Here is a 21,200-nt window from a genome sequence, read left to right as displayed (position 1 = left end):
AATAAAATTGCATGCTTTGTCAGAACATGTGTCTCCTCGGATGATTCATTTCTGAGTGTTAGACAAGAGTATACTCTTGGGCCCTGGAAGGGGTCCCCCTTCCTGCAACACAGACATCTCGGCTTTTGCATCCAAAATTTGTCTTCACTCCACCCCAGTGCGCGTGCACACACACACACACGTGCATACACAGATCCTCTGGCAAGTGTGTTCACACCAGCCTTGTGGTCCACACTCAGAATGAGTGAACAGGGAAAAGGGCTGCACAGGATCTGAAAGTGGGAACAGGCTGTTTGGCTACTTGTGCAGGAACCCTGGGTATTCGGATTAGAGTTAAAAAGAGCAGGGGTGTGGGCTTCAGGGCTAAGGATGTGCCCTTAGCCCTGCCACCTACTCAGCTCATAGTGAAGGCTGCAGCTGGAGGAGGACCAGAATGGAAACACCAAAAGCAGGGAGGAGCAAACTGTGGCAGATGGGTCAAATCTAATTCACTGCTTGCTTCTGTGAATAAACTTGTATGGGAACACAGCTGCACCTAATTTGTTTACATATTGTCTATGGCTGCTTTCTCTCCACAATGGCAGGGTTGAGAAGCTGCAACAGATTCTGTGTCCATGCATACTAAGTCACTTCAGTCATGTCTGACTCTTTGCAACGCTACGAACTGTAATCCACCAGTTTCCTCTGTCCATGGGTTTCTCCAGGCAAGAATACTAGAGTGGATTGTCATGCCCTCCTCCAGGAGATTTTCCCAACCCAGGGATCGAACACACATCTCTTCTGCTGCTGGCATTGGCAGGTGGGTTCTTTCCCACTAGCGCCACATGGGAAGCCCTCAGAATGGCCTGCTGCTGCTGCTAAGTCACTTCAGTCGTGTCCAACTCTGTGCGACCCCATAGACGGCAGCCCACCAGGCTCCCCCGTCCCTGGGATTCTCCAGGCAAGAACACTGGAGTGGGTTGCCTTTTCCTTCTCCAATGCATGAAAGTGAAAGTGAAGTCGCTCAGTCGTGTCCAAATCTTAGCGACCCCATGGACTGCAGCCTACCAGGCTCCTCCGTCCATGGGATTTTCCAGGCAAGAGTACTGGAGTGGGTTGCCATTGCCTTCTCCCAGAATGGCCTACAAAGCCTAAAATATTACTATGCAATTCTTCATCTAAAGCATGGTACCCAAAGCAGGGTCTAATGCTGCTTGAAGTCTAAGGCTGTTTTTGAATTCAGACACCCTAATTCCAGGATAAATTGTGTTTCCCCTCTTTTTCCCTTTCTTTATTGAAAATGATTTTTACCCTAAACTTTCTTTTATCTGTCTATCTATTTGTTTACTTTTGGCTGTGTAGCATATGGCATCTTAATTCCTCAACCAGGGATCCAACACATGCCCCCTGCAGAGGAAGTGTGGAGTCTTAACCACTGGACTGCCAGGGAAGTCCCTTATTAAACTTAAGCAACACTTTGCTGTGCACATTTAATTCACTTGGCTGATAAAGGTGGTATATAAGCCCAATTTGCAGATGAGCTGAGTGGGGCTCAGGGAATGTAAGGTCATATATTTAAGTGGTGGCAGGACCAGAATTTCTGCAGAGGAGGTGCTTAGAGATGGCTATAGGATCTGAAGGAGAGTGAGAGTGGAACTACTTGGGTGTCAACTATAAATTGGCACTTGACATGGACACTCGCCATCTACCTCTAGAGGATTAAATCATGTGCTGCTGCAGTTGCTGATTTTCAATACCCCCTGAAAGGAGCTCAAGATGGAGAGCAGAAATCAGGCACTCCATGCTCTGAAAACAGACAGAGCAGGTCTTCAGATAGTTAGACATTTTGAGGAGCCAATTTTATGAGCCCAATCCTTGTATCTGCTCATGTCTAAAAAAGCACTAAAAATCCTTCATGGTGATGACTGCTCCTCGTGACTAACAAAAACCTTCGGTAAAAAAAAATATGTGCTTGATTGCATGTATTCCTCTTTCACCAAAATCACATGTATACTGTCCTTCCCCCTACTCCTTTGGAGCAGTTTTGAGAGGAGAATCTGAGTTCTTGTCCATGGAGCCGAAGAATGGAATCCAGGAACATGCAAACACTCACAGAAGCAAGCAAATAGAATTTATTAAAGAGGAGGAAAGTGCAAAGCCCTCAGTATAGATACTGAGAGGAGGTAAAAAGTTCCCCCAAGGTGGATCTTACACCAGTTTTTATATCCTTCCTTAAATCACATTATTTCTAACCAATCAATTTAAAGGTCAAGATACTTAATATCTTTATGGCTTCTCTTGATCCTTGGATTAAGTCACCACCCTTTTTCATGCCCTTTGGCCATTTTACCATGGACCAGATGTATGGCTTAAGATTAATGATCCTCAGTTGTTTTACCCTCAAGCATATGGAACAGAATTTGTTTACTGCCCTTCCCTGGATCTGAGTGCTGATGATTTATTAGACTAAACACACATTCCAGGAATTCAGGACAATGGAGTTGGATGTTTACTGAAAACAAGACCGAGGTCTCAGAGTTCTACACTGTCTGCCTAGTAATCTCTACTTCAGTTTCTTAGAGCTATCTGAAGTGCTATCTCCTAGGCTATAGTCCTCATTTTGCCCCAAATAAAACTTAACTTGAAACTCTCATATTGTGCATTTTTTTAAGTTGAAAAGGGGATTTATTCCTTTATGACTGAGAAAATGTCAGATGCACTTGCGAAAGAACAGAGGTGGCAAGCGGTGCTGGAGACTAGGGGAAATTTGTCCGCAGGGCCCCCTAAATGCTGCCCAAGATCTTCAGTCTTTTTACTATAAATTAAACATTGCTTGAGGGCACTTCTCTGATTTTCTAACACTGGCTCAGTCCTTTGCTTCCTCTGATTATTGCATTCTCCAGAAGCAGAGGAGTGAAATAATTGAGTCAGGCTGCCTGAGTGCACATCCTGGCCTTGCTCTAACTTGCTGACCATGTGACTTTGGTCAAGTTCTTTACCCTCTCAGTGCCCTGCCCCTGCTGTTTTCTCTGTACAATGGGAATAATAAGCATGCTTGCTGCCAGAGGTATGAGGGGTAAGGAATGCTGGTACTTGTGTTTGTTGTTACTTTGGTTTTCATGGACAGCTGCCCAACATATTAACCTTGGCCTTTCATGGAGCCCAAGAGTCCATGGAAGGTCTGTGTCTTGAGCTCTAAGCCCTGAACTCTATGCATTCCTTTCTCATACTTGCTGTGAGGAGAGAACCATTTGCTTTGCAAATATCCAGGAGAAGGGTAAGGATATTAGGACCTTTTGTTCAGCTGGGATTGGAGAGAAACCCTGATCAACCTTCTCCTCCTCTCCCCCACCCCTAAAACAACTCCTTTAAGGAGATCTTTTAAGGCTAAGTGTTCTCTACCAAAGAGGAACCATTGATGTTTTAAGAGCATTTGCCACTTGCCTCTGCAGACACTGAAGCCTGTGCTGCTGCAGCTGGTAGAGAATGAGGCCCTCTGTGCTCCAGGGAAACAAACATAAATTCTGCAAAAGTCTCATTTGGAAAATTCTCCTATTAAGTGACCGATCTTATCTCATTAACTCTCAGTTCAGTTCAGTCACTCAGTCGTGTCCGACTCTTTGCAACCCCATGGACTGCAGCACACCGTCCCTGTCCATCACCAACTTCCGGAGTTTGCTCAAACTCATGTCCATCGAGTTGGTGATGCCATCCAACCATCTCATCCTCTGCCATCCCCTTCTCCTCTTGCCTTCAATCTTTCCCAGCATCAGGATCTTTTCAAATGAGTCAGTTCTTCTCATCAGGTGGCCAAAGCATTGGCCAGCTTCAGCATTAGCCCTTCCAATGAATATTCAGGACTGATTTCTTTTAAGATTGACTGATTTGATCTCCTTGCTGTCCAAGAGACTCTCAAGGGTCTTCTCCAACACCACAGTTCAAAAGCATCAGTTCTTCAGTGCTGAGCTTTCTTTATGACCCAACTCTCACATCCATAAATGAGTGCTGGAAAAACCATAGCTTTAACTATAGCTTTGACATAGCTTTGCTTCATATCTAGGAAAGTACTAAATCCCTTCTTGGTGACATCAACTCCTCATGACTACAGAAAACCTCTTATAAGGTAAGCACTTGATTGCATGGAACTCCCTCTTCGCCAAAATCTTATATATTGACCTTTCCCTATTACCCCTTTGGAGCAGTGTCTCAGAGCTAACTGAGGTGCAGTCTCCAGGGCTGCAGTCCTCATTTTGCTCCAAATAAAACTTAACTCATAACTCTCAGGTTGTACATTCCTTTTAGTTGACAGTTGCATGAGATGGTATGGATGAAGGGGAGTGGAGTAAGAGTTTCCAGGTCCCAGGGGCAGGCTGTCTCTGCTTGGATCTGAGCTCTGCTTCTCAGTGTGACCTCGGGCATTTTACTTAAGTTCCCTTAAACCTCAGTTTCCCCAATCTGTAAAAGGGATGGCAAGGCAATAATAGTATCTGCCTCAAAGGGGTTTTTGTTTGTTTGTTTGTTTTTTAGCATTAAGTGAATTAATCACCTGGCACATTGCATGTACTGAGTAAATGTTATTACTCATAAAATGTTACTTACTTATAAATAAGCTGTTATTATTTTCAGGACTGGGCCAATTCTAGTTAGTTAATTCATCAAGTTCTTGGCAGTCAATGACCAGAGGCCAAGTGAGTCTAAGGCCTGGGAAAGGTCAGAGGAAACTGGATAATAGCCCTGGGAGTACTTGTATTGAAGTCTGTATGTTCCTTCCCTGTATTCTCTGTGAATCCAGATTGAGTCTGGATTAGAAGCTCCCAACAGTCTGATCAGCATCTTTCTGAAGACCTTGAACACTCACCTGGTAGATCTCTAAGTCAGAGGTGTCACCCGGAGTGCAGCCAGTGATACCACCCACAACTGGGATTTTAGGCAGACTAATTGGATGTCCTGGGGCTGGTGTAAACACCAAAGGTAAAACCACACTTTTGCTCCTCTCATTGCCTTCTGGGGCTGAGTGATCCTGAGACACAGTGTGGACACCTGGGATATGACCTTGTGGTGAGTTTCCTGTAGGTGCATCCCCTTCTGTCTGGGTAGTTAGGCTGGGAGTGGAGTGGAGTGAAGGGAGGCAGATCCTAAAACATTGAGATTCTCAGCCTTGATCTGCAGCCATTTTTACAGCTATGTTTTCTCTGATTTTTATGGCTCTCTGGGGCCTTGTCCCAGCCCTTGCTACTTCTCCCTTCTGAATAAAAGCCTAACTAGAAATGTGTGCCCCACCCGTCCTTGAATTTCTTCCATCCTCTGTAAACCAAGCAACCTTCAATTAAACAGAAGCAAGTTTGGAAAGTGATACTTTCTCACTCCAGACTTGGTGAAACCTCACAAACTTCTAGCCATTACCTGACATATGCTGCTACAAAGAGCAGGAGGCTGGGTAGGACCATCTCCCATTGTCCAGTCAGGGACAAATCCTGGTCAAATGGCAGACTCACTTCGCTTGTCCACACTCCTCCTCTAGAGTCCAGATGGTCCCTTTTGACCTGTGGGGCCCACTCTGACCTGTAGTGACTTTGAACCCAAGGCCTGCTTTATTCCTGTGCCAGGTAAGCCATTTTCCTAAATGTATCTTCAGTCAATAACCTTTTAAGGTTGTTTCTACCAAGTCTCCATTGTGTCTTGGGGTTGATTGTCTAAGAAGGAAAACACAGATAAGATTCAGAGAGTAAATGGGAACCATGTGACCCCTCATGTCCCTTTATTTCTGGGCTGCCACCTTGCTTGCTGAGGGGAGCCAGGTATGCGGTGGCAAGGTCTGCAGTGCTACCTATAAAAAGCTGTCAAGTGCCCATTCAGCCTTGGAACTCGCATGGAGCACTTTCCGTTAAAATGGCAAATTACTGCTTCTTGGTGGTGAGTCTGTCCCAGGAGGCCCAGCTGAGCTTTCAAAGTACCGGCTTCCTCTCCTCCATTTACTCTGTCTCTACCCTAGCTCTTTTCCAAGGCTTCCTTGTCCCCTTTCTCTCTGGAAGCTTCTTTGGGTTCATAACATAGTGGGGAAGGAAGGGAAGAAGAGGGAAAGAGGGAGGAGGGAAGGACTAAGTGACCACCCAAGAGCTTCAGAGGGAAAAGAAAGTGGATCTTTCTGGTGTAGGAGGACAAGGCCATTTCCTCATGTAGGATGATGAAAAGACTTGGGCTAGCCATTCTGATCCCAATGTTCTGCCAACCACAGAAGGAGCTCAGTGCATAGACTGGACTAAGATTAATTAACAGGAACAATTAGCAGAAAAAAAAAATGGATGAGGCAGAGGTTTTTCTGAATGAACACTCTGGGGACAGGTGTGAGGGTTCTAAGGAGGAAGGCAGACAAGATCTTAAAGAGCTCATGCAATTCCTCCAGTGCTAACTCACCCCCAGAGATGATGCCCAGACTGTGGATAGGAGCCCGGTGAGACTGGCCACTGGGCCAGGCACAACGGCTCATCCTGGGTATGACTAGGTATTAATAGCTTGGATGAAAATAAAATTTAAGACCATCATTTTAGTTGAGAAGTAGAGCAAAGCTTGTTCTGGAAAAGGTGAGTTCTAGTTCTCAGTGCTACCAGAAGTGACCTCTGCCTGCCCACCCCTTCTCCACCTTTATTGTCTCTTATGCCCTTCTCCACCACTTTGGATTATCTTTCGAGTCTGTTCATTCAACACAGGTTAATAGAGAGTAGATCATGTTCCAAACACTGGACTGGGTAGTGGAGTTTCAGCAGTGTAAGCACAGTCCTTGCCCTCAGGGAGTTCATAGTCTAGTGGGCAGACCAATAAACTAGTGCCTTCAGTGTAATTCATGCAGAGATAGGGGTGTGTGTGTGTGTGTGTTAGTCTCTCAGTTATGTCCAGCTCTTTGGACCTCTATGGACTGTAGCCCACCAGACTCCTCTGTCCATGGAATTCCCAAGGCAAGAATGCTAGAGTGGGTTGCCATTCCCCTCTCCAGGGGATCTTCCCGACCCAGGGATCAAACCCTGGTCTGTTGCATTGCAGACAGATTCTTTATTGTCTGAGCCTCCAGGGAAGCCCTGTCACAGGGAGAAGAAAGCACAAATCCCGAAGAAACCTAGAGGAAACACAGAGAACATTACAAATATTATCTCTCTTGGGGAGGTCTTCCCTGATTTGTTTTCTATAATACTTTGCATATCCCAGTTTTATTGCTTGTGTCATTGCACTGCACTGAGGTTTGATTGTGCTTATAGGTTTGATTTCCCACCAGGTTCTGAGTTCTTTGAAGGCAGGGAGCTTGCCTAATTTTTCTTTTTGTTGACAGTAGCCAATACTTGCGCTTCCCTGGTGGCTCAGGGCTAAAGAATCCGCCTGCCAATGCAGGAGACTCAGGAGATGCCAGCTTAATCCCTGGGTTGGCAAGAACCCCTGGAGAAGGAAATGGCAACCCACTCCAGTATTCTTGCCTGGGAAATTCCATGGATAGAGGAGCCTGGTGGGCTACAGTCCATGGGATCACGAAAGTGTCAGACACGACTTAGAGACTGAACAACAAACCAGTACTTAATATGACTTTGTTGAATAAATAGCAGGTAAATAACAGCTAGTTCCTGAACTGCTCACTATCATCTGAGCTTTCAGGTAGCTCACCGAATGCCTACCTTAGCCACCTTCCTTGAAAGCATCATGCAGGGGTCCATGTTGGGAAAGGACTTACAGCAGGCCCCAACTCCCCTTCTCACTTTACTGCTCTGTGCTGTCCCAGGCCAGCCAGGGAAATAATGACCCTGCTACCCTCTGACCAAGATCTCTTGTCTTCTTTTTAGGGCTGGCCCTCCTGCTGCAGCTGGGTAAGTGCCCCATGGATGCAGAGTGTCAGGGGTCCCTGGGTACAAGGGACACTAGTCAGGGCAGGGACCATCTCTTATTTCCCTGCCAATCCAGGCACAGCCACCAAAATTGTCTGTTACTTCACTAACTGGAGCCAGTACTGCTCTGGGGTTGCCTGCTACATGTCCAAGGATGTGGACCCTTGCCTCTGCACACACATCATCTATGCTTTTGCTGGCATGACCAACTACCAGATCACAACCATCGAGTGGAATGATGAGACACTCTATGCCAGCATTAACGGACTCAAGCACTAGTGAGTTCTGTGCTTGGGCTCTGGGCTGAGTTGGAAGCCTTTCAGAAGTCCTTAAAGATACCAGTATCAGAATGCCCAGTCTTTGAGTCCTGTTTGCAATCACCCTCATGCCTCATTGGCAGAGTTGTTAACATCACTGTCCCCAGGGGAGGCAGGTTGCTGTCATTTGCCTAGATTATTTTCTTAGCAGACCCTCTGCATCATATTCTATAGGTCCCACAAGGTACTACCTACAAGGGATTCATTGTGAGTACAGTTCCTGGAGTTTGCTGCATTGCAGTAAAGTCCCACACCACCCTATGAGCTAGCTACCAGTTTAACTTAAGATGGCTCTCGTGCCAATTAAATACGTGGCATATTTATTGGGTGACTACCTATGAATTGGGTGAGCCAGGCTTTATGCTAAGTGCTTTTTTTTTTTTTTTAATGTAACCTTCAGAACAGAAGCAAAGTTTTAACAGATATTTTAAATTGAGGACACTGTATCATATAGAGGTTTTCCTTAGACCATACAATTAGTAGGTGGCAGAATCCAGGAATGCTTGGCCAGTTTATCAGATAGGTTAATCGACGCTTTGGTCCAGTTGGGAATCAGTGGGTAGGTTTTAAGATCAAGCTCAAAGGACCTGGTGCCTGCTGGGAGTCACCATGTAACAGAGGAGTTAGGTTTGAATCCTGCTCTGCCAGCCTTGGTAGCTGGGTGATGTGAAACAAATTGCTTAACTTTTCTGAATATTGCTTAGAGGGCAATGTGAGACTAATAGTTCCTGCCTGATTGTAAGTGTGACAGGAGCAGTGCATGTGACATGCCTGGCATTTGGTAAGCATTTAGTAAATTGTAGACACTTTTACTGCCCCTATTCCCTGCTGTTTCCTTTACAAGACTCAGACTTTCAGCTTTCCAGTCTTGTGTGTCCCGACAACTCCAGCCCACCTACCATCTGTGTTAAGGGACTGCTTTTAGATTCCTTCATCCTCCCTAGGATGGCCTGCCTTGTCTTCCCCTGAAGCTTCCTGTCAAAGCAGAATCCATCAGCCCACTCTCAGGGCCAGAAACAGGAACCTGTTCAATGAGTATTAATTAATACTGTGTCCTGGAGGTACCTATAGTAAGAGAGTGCATGTGTGCTAAGTCACTTTAGTTGTGTCCAACTCTTTGCCATCCTGTGGACTCTAACTCACCAGGCTCCCCTGTCCATAGGAGTCTCCAGGCAAGAATGTGAGGGTGGGTAGCCATGCCTTCTTCCAGGGGATCTTCCCAACCCAGAGATCGAACCCACGACTCCCGTGTCTTCTGCATTGCAGGTGGATTCTTTACTGCTCAGCCACTGGGGAAGCCCCAGTAAGAGACTACCTTGCTCTTACAGAGAGCTTTGCTCCCAGCACAAGAGCATAGACTGGTAATAGGGCAAACCTGGGGCTGCTCAGGTGTGGGATAAGAGGGTGGTCAGCAGATGACTTCACTCTCCCTGGGGAATTTCATTTACACTGGAATCTTCCTATCTCCAGCAATACAGAACTGAAAACCCTGATATCTGGTGGAGGCTGGAACTTCGGGACCCAGGGGTAAGACTTTGTATTCAAGGCAGAATCACTCCCAGATTACTCAGTCTCATCCAGATGTCAAGTGCTCTAAAATTCTCTGACACAGGTTGTCTCTAGATTTCAGGTATCAGTGTAGGTACCCCTTAACTTTCTCATCAGAGTTCTCTTTGAAGTTTTTCCTTCCTTGATCATAGCTCTTACCAGGCTGTATTTTAACTGACTGTCTACTTATCTATACCTTCCTCCAAAAAAGCTCCTCCAGGGCAGAAACTATTTTATTCATCACTATACCCCAGCACTGCTACTGCTAAGTCACTTCAGTCGTGTCCGACTCTGTGCGACCCATAGACAGCAGCCCACCAGACTCCCCTGTCCCTGGGATTCTCCAGGCAAGAACACTGGAGTGGGTTGCCATTTCCTCCTCCAAAGCATGAAAGTGAAAAGTTAAAGTGAAGCCGCTCAGTTGTGTCCGACTCTTGGCGACCCCATGGACTGCAGCCTACCAGGCCCCTCCATCCATGGTATTTTCCAGGCAAAAGTACTGGAGTAGGGTGCCACCAAATGTCAAATGAACACCTTGTAACTTCAGTCCAGTAAAGCTTGATCTTTCCTCTGTCTCATAGGAAATGTATGAGGCTTTTGAGCACGAAGTCACCCAGAGCAACAAGCCCAGGTTGCTGATTTCTGTGGCTATGTCAGCTGGCAAAGGTACCCTTGAGACTGCCTATCAGATCCCCGAAATTCAAAGTAAGTAACCTCCAGGCCTGTGGGCCCAAGTTCAGAGCTAATTAACCCTGAGACCTCCCCCATAGATTGGCTAATGCTCAGATACCCTGGAGAGAGAAAGCTCTGTCCCAAAAGAATAAGATGATCTCAAAGCCTGAGAGAGACATGGGAAGCCAGTCAAAATTCTTAATGACAAAAGGCTACTTAGAAAAGTTAGTTGAGTTTCAAACTTCTATAAGACCTGAAGGTCTGAGTGCAATGAGTTATTGGTTATAGATTGTGCGTCTTCTATATATCAACTTTTCAAATAAAGGTGAGACAGAGTGGAGTAAAGAATACTAAAGCATAATCCTTCATGACATGATTACAAACCATATTCAGTTGGGACTAGGACCTTTAGGGGAAGTGGGATGGAGAGTATTATTTTCCTTGGGTCATTTTTCTTCTCTTGTATCCTACCCCCCACTTCCCAAGGTACATGGACCTCATCAATGTGATGACCTATGACCTTAGGGGCTCCTGAGATGGTTCCACAGGAGAGGACAGCCCCTTGTTTTTAGGACCCTACGACAAGGGAGACAACAAATACTTTAGTGTGGTAAGTGAGGATTTGGGCCAACCAGCTCTGATGGATATTTTCAACCAAGTCTTGAGATCTCTGGCCAAGGAGTAAAAGGGAGGCTGAGGAAGCTTTATGGACAAGATGAAGATGATAAGCTTTCTTAACTCAGTTCATGTTGCCTACTTCCTTATACCTATGATTAATTGTACTCATTTATCTTTTACACCAGAGGAAGCAGCACTGTGGTTTGGGATAATCCCAAACATTGGGGAAAAAATATAACTATCATTTTCACTGATGTTAAGAATACATTTCAAGATCTATCTTGCCCTTAATCTTCCTCACTTTTCATCCACTTTCTCCCGATTCTATAAGATTGATCTTCCTGACTTGTATGGCATAGGTAGCTATATAATAAACCTTCTTAATGATTAGTAGATGTATAAATTGATTAGATGTGATTTCAGTGCAGAATTCAACCAGAGACTTTAAAATTGGCATGGGAAAGTCTCCCAGGGGAAAACCCTATGCTTAAACATTCTGAGATGCCATATTTTGCCAGTTGTGGAAATGAGAGGATGCATGACTGAACTCCAGTTACATCCCAAATGCCAAGTCTAGTATGAGGGGAAGAAGGATAATGGAACATTTCATTCCTAATTGACACTGAGCCCTGCTACCTACATAATGTACCTCTTAACAAGGGTGCCTATAACACCCAGTTCCAGAAGGGAGGGTACACCTTTCCCTTCTATGAGGCTGGGTTATGGAAGAGTCTATGTCCAAAGTGGCTGGGAAACTGAGTAGAAAGTGTTGACTATTCCACAGGCCTCTGGGCACAAGCTTAGCTGCTTCTTAGTAAACATCTTCCTTACCTTTCCTCTAGGATTATGCAATGAACTACTGGAAAAACCAAAATGCCCTGCTGAGAAACTGATGGTGGGCTTTGGGGCTTATGCCAGTACCTTCACTCTCACCAACCCTGCCAACCGTGGCCTGGATGGTCCCACCTCTGGCCTGGGGGCTGCCAGAGCCTACACTCAGGAGGCAGGGACTCTTGCCTACTTTGAGGTAATGTCCCAGAGGGCTGGGAGGACCAAGGAGATTGACTCTCTGTCCTAAAGGGTAAAAATACTTCCAAAAAAAGAGAGAATTTATTCTTTGATTTCTAATCAGGGTACCCCATGTTGCCTGCTCTGAGTGTATGTGGTGGGGAGGGAAGGGTAAACTATTAATAAAATATCTTAAATTTTAATCTTTTAGAGTAAATATGCATGATTAATACTAGTAATGGTTAACATTTACCAAGTCCAAATGGATAGCCAGCTCTGTTGTCAATGATTTTTATATATTATCCTATTTAACACTCACAATGGTGAGATGGATTTAATCATCTTACACAGAAGACAGGGAGGCACAGGGGGATTAAGAAACCTGCTCAAGGTCACAGAACTACTAAGTGGCCAAGCTAAGATTCCAACTAAGGTTGTCTAGCTCCAGCATGTTAGACCCTAACCACTATGCATTAGCATCCCCTTGTTGGCTCTTTTGTGACAAATATTCTTTCAAATAAAGGAACAAACAAGCTAGATTCAAAGGGTAACTGGGGCACAAGGCACAAAGAAGCTGCCCTGTTCCTTGTGCACATATGGGTATTGGCACACCCAGGAATGGCAGGAATTCAGGTCTCATCTTCCCAGCCAGCGCCCTTTCCACTGTGCCACCCACAGGAGGAAGAGCAAGGAACCTGGGTGAAATGGGAGCCATGCACTCTTGTTTCCAGTAAAGAGTGGGTGGGGTGGGAGTGTATTCCAGAAAAGAAAGAGAGGGAGAGGGAGACATGAGCCAGGCAGAGCCAGGTCCATCTGAGCCGTGATTGCTCCTCTTGCCCCAGGTTTGCTCCCTCCTGAAAGGAGCCACTGAAGTGTGGAATGCCCCCCAGGAGGTGCCCTATGCCTACAGGGGAATTAGTAGATTGGATATGCCAACCCCAAGAGCTTCATGATCAAGGTAAGTCCCTCCAAACCCTACCTTCTGTACACCTGGGAGAGGCAGGGAACCTCCCCTCCAAGTATATTGGAATTAGTACAAGAAAATACCAAAGAGAGGAAAAGCAAAACCCAAAGTGGCCCCAAGGTCTCGACCCAGCTGCAGAGCCCAGCAGTTGGAACAGTCCCTCTGCCCCTCAGCAATTGCAGCTGGTTCCTCCCTTCCCTCAGCCCCTCCCCCTTCCCATACCCGGCCCCCATGCCCCTTCCTGAACTCTCCCCTTTGACCCCCTGCCCTCCTCAACTCTACAACTCTACTCCTGATCCAGCTCTCTGACACTCTTCTTGCCACAGAACCACGGAGTAGATCTGAGTTCCTTCCTCTCCTCTGCTCCTGCTTACAGTAACTTCATGCAGGAAGAACCCAAAATCTGGAGATGAGAGATCCATGGGGCCATTAGGCATCTGCCCACTGGCCTTTCATGCTCTCATCTGGATGGTTACTGTTTATCAGACCCAAAGCCCTTCACTCTATACCTCATAATCACCAGCTCTGTCTCTCTGCCCAGACACTTGCCATGTGAAGGGCCCTGTGTATCTTTTGCCACTGCAACCCACTCAAGCTCCATCTCAGACAAGGCTTCTCAGAAGGTGGCTGGTAATACAGAGAGCACAGGTAAGACTCATTCTCCCTGACTTGGTAGTCCTAAAATCTCTCCCTGTCCACAGCTATGTCCACGAGTCCTTCAAAGTACCCGTGGAAAGCCATTTTCCATTCCCTCCTCTCCATGGCTGGATCATGGCCTTCCCTGTCATTCTGCTGGAGTCACTCCCTGTGCTTGTGCAAAGGCCACCCTACAGTCCCCCTGATTCTCTCCCACAGGCCCAGTGGCTGCTGAAGAACAGGTTGGGGGGCCATGGTCTGGAACACTGGCTTGGATGACTTCACAGGCACTTTCTGTGGACAAGACAAATACCCTCTCATGCACACCTTCAAGTCTGCACTTGGCGTCTCCACTCCTGGTGAGTAGTGATGCACCTCTCACCATCCACAGGATGACAAACTGGACATGGTTAAGGAGGAAAAAAAGACTATCCAGTGCTCCCCTCAGCCTGGCCTCAAAGGAAGCCTCCTTCAGATCTTCCACCTGTCCTAGCATGTCCATGGGCACTGGCATTTGTGACTCAGAAAGAAAGACTCAGATGGCTGCTATGGGGCAGCCCTTGGGTGGCTGCCCTTACGAAAGGTCCATCACTGTTCCCAAGAATTCTTCTTGTAGAGCTGTTCTGGGAGCCCCTGGAGAACATCCGGGAGCCTGGGTAGGGAGGGGACCACAAACACCTTGTTTCTGTTCTCATCTGTCCAGCTCCAGCCCTAGGAACTATGTGGAGTAAAGAAGACAAGCCAAGGAAGGGATGCCAAAGTTAGATGATGAGGAAAGGGATGGAAAAAAAGACAACTCTAAAGGGGTCCAACTGGCCCTTTTTCTGAGAGTGAAGCAGAGTTACAATTGGTCTCAGGATACAATTTTGCCCCTAACATAAGGTCCAGGGCACATGCAGAAAGCAGAAGCAAGATTGGGGTGGGGGGCAGGAAACCATGGGGACAGCCAGTGCTGACTGATGGACCATGTCAGGTCTGCCGGTTCTTTCAAATTTCAAGTTATCCTTACAGGTGCTCTTGGAGACCAGGCGTAATTAGTCTATTTAAACATAAAAACTAGGGAGGTATTAGTCAAAGGGTGTGTTTCAGTTGTACAATATGGATAAATCCTGGAGATCTATTGTAGAAACAGTAACTATAGTTAACAGTGCTTTATTGTATACTTTACAGTTTGCTAAAAGAGTAGATCTTACGATACGTGCTCTTATTGCAAAAGTTAATAATAAAGAAGGTGAGAGGAGACTTTTGGAGGGGATGAACATGTTTATGGCATTGATTGTGGTAACCATGATGCGTACTTATCTCCATCTCATCAAGTTGTGTGCATTAACAGTTTTTTATATGTCAGTTCAGTTCAGTTCAGGCACTCAGTCATGTCCGACTCTTTGTGACCCCATGAACCGCAGTACGCCAGGCCTCCCTGTCCATCACCAACTCCTGGAGTTCACTCAAACTCACGTCCATTGAGTCGGTGATGCCATCCAGCCATCTTATCCTCTGTCGTCCCCTTATCCTCCTGCCCCCAATCCCTCCCAGCATCAGTCTTTTCCAATGAGTCAATGTCAGTCATACCTAATAAAGTGGTTTAAAAAGAAAGGTATTAGTGTAGTTGGCATTGCACAGGCTCTGTGCTCAAGACAGAACTGGTTTTGAATCTCAGTTCTCACCTTAGCTGACATGAATAAAATAATTTTTAAAATTCCTCCACTCTGTAGGATTTTGGTGGGGAGGTATGGACTTTCCAGCTGGTGCTAGTGGTAAAAAACATACCTGCCAATGCAGGAGATATAAGAGACCCACGTTAGATCCCTGGGTCAGGAAGATCCCCTGGAGTATTCTTGCCTGGAGAATCACCATGAACAGAGGAGCCAGGCAGACTACAGTCCACAGGGTCGTAAAAGAGTCAGACATGACTGAAGCAACTTAGTACACATGGAACATAGTATTTGGGCAAGCATTTAAGTGATGGAGGTAATAAATAAGCATATTCTCTCCTTAAACTAAAAACAAAACTAATAATTGTGCTGCACTTACTATTTTATATACCATACACACTGGAAAGTGCTTCACAGAGTAATTCTAAGATTAGTGTCTCTAATACAAGTAAAGGGAGGAAATTGAGGCTCAGAGAAGTTAATGATTTGTTTGTGGTCACTGAGCTCATGCCAGAGCCCGGCTATGAACTTGCGTATCACTGATTCAGGCCCGGAGCATGTAACCACTGGTTCAGATAACAGAACCCCCAGTGACACTACAGACATGACACTTGTGCTGGGAAAGACCACTCTAGCACCTATGGGTTCCTTTACTTACTCTCTCAGGTTGCACAGTGCCCACCTCTACTGTGGGCTCCTCCACAAACACTGAAGCTCCCAAGACTGGCAGTGCTGATGATAGTGGATTCTGTGCCAAAAAGTCTGATGGTCTCTATCCCAGCCCCACCAGCAAGCATGCCTTCTACAACTGCATGGATGGACATACCTATGAGGAGGCTTGTCAGACAGGCCTGGTCTTTGACACAAGCTGCTCTTGCGGTAACTGGGCTTAAGCTATCCCCTTGTGGGGTCCACCGAGGACTCTAGGAACAGAATGATGATTAAATGGAAGTTTTGCCTCAGAATGCCAAGTGTCTGCTTTGATTTATGTCTGTGTGATACTCTCCTGCATGTAAAAGAGAAGTCCTGCCTTTCTGCTCCCTAGATGGCTGGAGAGGTTGGGACTGGGAGAGGAGGGGTAGTGACTGGGACCTCTCTGAACATCTCTGTGGGAAGTTCTGGAGCTCTGGGCTCCTCCTGAGGCAGAAGGGGAGTGGAATTGGGAAGGTCTAGGAGGAAAGAGAGATCAGATCCATGTTCTTTCTCATAAGTATGCCTCCAGATGGTCTTGCAAAAGGACCTAGAAAAGTGGCTGAACTCAGAACACTTAATTTACTATATCTTCTCCTTCAGGAAACTCTTCTTTCACCAGGTTTACTCATCTCCAGACTCCAGGGCTATACAACCCAAGCAAACCATACTTGTTTGAGGACAGAGCGTGATAGCCAACTGCAGGACAGTCCACAGACTCCACTTCCACACCTGTGAGCCTAGGAATAAAGTTCATCAGCATGATTTCTAAATTAGCTCACTTAAAAAAAATTAGTTCATCATCTTCATTTCCACAACACACCTAAATGTACCTTCAGTTCCCTAAGGGAAAGCACAAAGAAAATGAAAATGCACATTATAACAGGGGTGGGAGATCTCGCTCCTGACATCTCCAGGGTGGCATGGCCCCTGCTCCAAGGAGCTGAGGAACACAGCAGCTCACCAAGCCAGGAAGAGCTTCCACACTAACCAGCTCATTTTTGGGGCCAGGGAAGGGTGGTTCTGTGCATCGTGCTCTTTGGACAAAACCAGTGTAAACAACAAGCAGAACCCCTGGAAGTTAATTTCTTTCCTTCCCATCTCATCAGCTGAAAATTAGCAGGGTTTCTATCCATCTCAGTTTGTCTGGGATAGTCCTGGTTGCTAACTATTGTCCTTGCTTCCTGTTGATTTAATAAGTTCTACTGGTTTCAAAATTTTACTTAAAAAATTTTTTTTACTAGCCATAGCAAAGTTATCTGGAATGGATTGGACACACCTCCACTTTATATTACTTCCAATTTCTGCCGTGGTCTGTACACACGGTTAAATCTAAATGTTCATTGGTGATAACCCATCTCTCTTTTCCTGGTTCTTTTCCAGGTGGTGCTGTGCTTAGTTGCTCTATTGTGTCCAACTCTTTGCGAGCCCATGGACAGTAGCCTCTCAGGCTCCTCTGTCCATGGGGATTCTCCAGGCAAAAATACTGGAGTGGGTTGCCATGCCCTCTTCCAGGGGATCTTCCCAACCCAGGGATTGAACCCAGGTCTCCCACATTGCAGGCGGATTCTTTACCATCTGAGCCACCAGGGAAGCCCTGTTCTTTTCTGACAAAGATTAAATTATCGCCTCTTACAATGACCACTTGCAGATGCTCACTGACAAATGAGCATGTGCTTAGATGGAAGTGGCTAAGGACAGCTATTTCCTCTGGTCTGCCCAGCTAGAGTGGAGAAGGCAATGGCACCCCACTCCAGTACTCTTGCCTGGAAAATCCCATGTAAGAGGAGCCTGGTAGGTTGCAGTCCATGGGGTCACGAAGAGTCAGACACGACTGAGCGACTTCACTTTCACTTTTCACTTTCATGCATTGGAGAAGGAAATGGCAACCCACTCCAGTGTTCTTGCCTGGAGAATCCCAGGGGCGGTGGAGCCTGGTGGGCTGCCGTCAGTCGGGTCACACAGAGTCGGACACGACTGAAGCAACTTAGCAGCAGCAGCAGCAGCCCAACTAGAGGGGGAGGTCTTGATACTGTGGCTCCTTGGTGGGCCAACTACTGTGCTGTGCCCACCATGGCCTGCAAGATGCATAAAATCATCAGGTCACCAACATGGGATCAGTGGGAAGTTTGGGAAAATACAGGTTAGAATTATGTGAAATACGAACAGGAGAAATCAAGCAGTCACACCATTGAACTTGTAGAGAGTAATCTGAATGCTCTTGCTACAGGGTTTGTTATTTGTTGTGTGGAATAAATCTACAACCACTTATTTTATTCTCTGACAACACTTTCTATTTTTGAAGTAACTGCTTTTGTTAGCAATAAGCTATATACAATTAAAGTGACTATATAATGAAAAATTAAGTACTGAATTTTCATACTCCAAGAAAGTTGAGATGAATGTATGACTTGTGTAAGATGTTAGTTGACATTAACTGTCTACCATAGGGTTGTTGAGTATTACATGAAAACCAGAGGACACAAATCTGCTGAATAAGCATCACCATCTATTTCTAAATTACTAATTAGTTTAAGAAGATTTTACTTAAATTTGATTACTTAACAGAGGTAGTTACTAAAGGTATTTTATATCACTTGGTGAAGCATAATATGTCAGTTTAGGTAAATATAAGAACACTTTTCTTATAAGAACAGAAGTACCAAATTCATTTCTTTTTCTACTGTGTATGTATGTGTGTGTGTGTGTGTGCGCGCGCACAATTATTAAAGTCAAACTCTGTTTGCAGAATAAATTCACAAGCTTTTACACAATACCAAATTTATATTGATGTAATCCGATGCATTATATAGAAAATCACATAAGTTAATTCTAATAATAGTTGAATTTTTTCACCTAGTTCATGAAATCAAAGTAAAGCTTTTTGTGGTTTATTTCATCAAAAGTGAAACATCTGACATTATTGTAAATGCTATTGTAAATTCACTTTAAAAGTTAAACATTAAAAATTATTTTTGTGGTGATGAATTTAAATATCAGTGGAAAACAACATTATGTAAAAAAAAATATTCCTTCTAAATTTAAAAAACCCTACAGAGCAGAAATGTCCTGGGAGTTAGCTGAAGTCACAAATCACTCACTAATGTGTTTTAAAATGTGACATTCTATCATTCAAGATAAAAGTTATAAAATTTTCAAATATTTTTGTATGTAAAGAGTAACTGATCTATAACTTTTTAAACAATGCTGATGTTGAATCAAGAAAATATACATCAGTGTGACAGTACAAACTTCTCTTTGCTGCCTATTTTCTGTTTGATTTTAGAAATGTTTGAACCATTAAAGAATTATTTCTTAATTAACTCAAAGTGTTCCACAGTGGTACTGAACTTAAAAAAAAATCTGTATGTCTTCTGCATTTTGGTTGCATTTTTTCCCCAACTGGTTATAAATGTTTTAACAAAGTATTTAATGGAGAAGCTCTAAAACATTTTAATGTTTGAAGTTTTCCTAAGTTAATATTATCAAAAAAGAATTTTGCAAATAAGAAGACTCTGAAAGAGGCACTGAACAAATTAAACAAGAAGTGCGCAAATGTATATAACATACAATTTTGAAATTTTAAAATTTTGAAATATTTCAAAGAAATATTTCAATTTGTAAGAAATATTTCAATTTGTAAATATTTCAATTTGTACAATATTGTACAAATATTTCAATTTGTAAAGAAGACCATTTTGATAGAGCTATTTTTAGTATGATTTTTAATTGGATATATTTATTGCTAATTAGATGAGAGGTGTACAAGAAGTATTCTGAAGAGGTGTACAATCTTGCACCTAAGTTTGGGGAAACATTCAAAGGAGTCATGAAGATAGTTGTTGAAGAAATCTTCTGTGGATGGAAGCAAAAAGATAGCATCTGTTAAAATATTAGCATTATAATATTAAAACATTTTAATAGAAAAAACCAGAATTGAGAATATCCCCCACTGAGAATATCCCCCATTTAGCAGGCTTCCTAGGTGGCTCAGTGGCAAAGAATACACTGCCAATGCAGGAGATGCAAGAGACACAGTTTAATCCCTGGGTAGGAAGAATCCCTTGGAAATGGAAACCCACTCCAATATTTTTGACTGGAAAATTCCATGGACAGAGGCACCTGGTGGGCTATAGTCCATGGGATCACAGAGTTGGACACGACTGACTGAGTACAAACATACCTATTTAGCAGAATTTCCTCTGAGCATCTTTAAGGAGAGTTTTCCTCAATTAAAAATTTTCTAGCCTACAAAGAAAAATCAGTAGAGTTATTATGGACTGAATTCTATCACTCCAAAATGCATATATTGAAGTGCTAACCCTAAGTACCTCAGACTGTGACTGTACTTGGAGATAAGGCCCTTAAAGAGGTAATTGAGGTAAAACAAGATCATTAGGGTGACCCCTAATCCAACATGACTGGTTTCCTTATGAAAGATTAGGACACACACACAGAGACAAACAGAGGGAAGACCATGTGAAGACACGTGGAGAAGATGGGCATCTATCAACCAAAGAGAGAGGCCTCAGAAGAAGCCAACCCAGCAGATACCTTGAGCTCAGACTTCTAGCCTCTAGAACTACGAGGAAATAAATTTCTATTGTATAAGCCATCTAGAATGGCATTTTGCTGTGGCAGTCCTATCAATCTCACATCAAAGGTATCAACATCTTTGAAATGATTAACCATGAAAAGCAATTTTAAAGATTTCAAGCAACATTATAAAACATAATAAAACTGTTAGGTAGGTAGAATAGGGAAAAGGAGTCCAAAATGGTGGTGGTTAAAAGACAGGGAAGGTCCGAGGACCAGAGTGAAGACTTCAGGCAGAACAAACAGAACAAACAGCACTCCTGGCTAAGCCCAATTTGCATAGGGCAGGCCCAGGTGGAGGAAAAAACATATAAAAGGAGGAGCCAAAGCGCTTTCTCTCGGACTATCTCTCCGACTATCTCTCCCGAGTGCATGTGCGCTCGGCCCACGCACTCTCTCTCGCTCTCGCGCGCTTGCTCTCTCTCTCTCTCTCTCTCTCCCCCCCCCTCCCCTCGCACTCCTCCACTCTCTTCTCTTTGAGTCTTGGATTCTCCTGCTATCTTCTAAATAAAATAGAGCTGTAACACTGATTTGCCTAAGAGCTGTAGCACGGTTTTTCCAAGACCCGAGAGCTGTGACATGCCCAGGGCTTTAATGTCCGTTGCTCCAAATCTTCGTTGTGACGAGACAAAGAACCGGGAAACATACACTC

General features: G+C 44.6%; 1 pseudogene; it reads left to right on the top strand.

The window, feature by feature from the left end:
* Window positions 1–10,293: 10,293 nt before the first annotated feature.
* On the top strand, window positions 10,294–16,155 carry LOC102285797 (acidic mammalian chitinase-like; annotated as a pseudogene).
* The last annotated feature ends 5,045 nt before the right edge of the window (window positions 16,156–21,200 follow it).

This window comes from Bos mutus, chromosome 3 (assembly GCF_027580195.1).
Source record: "Bos mutus isolate GX-2022 chromosome 3, NWIPB_WYAK_1.1, whole genome shotgun sequence".
NCBI lineage: Eukaryota > Metazoa > Chordata > Mammalia > Artiodactyla > Bovidae > Bos > Bos mutus.
This window is presented reverse-complemented; position numbering and strand designations above follow the sequence as displayed.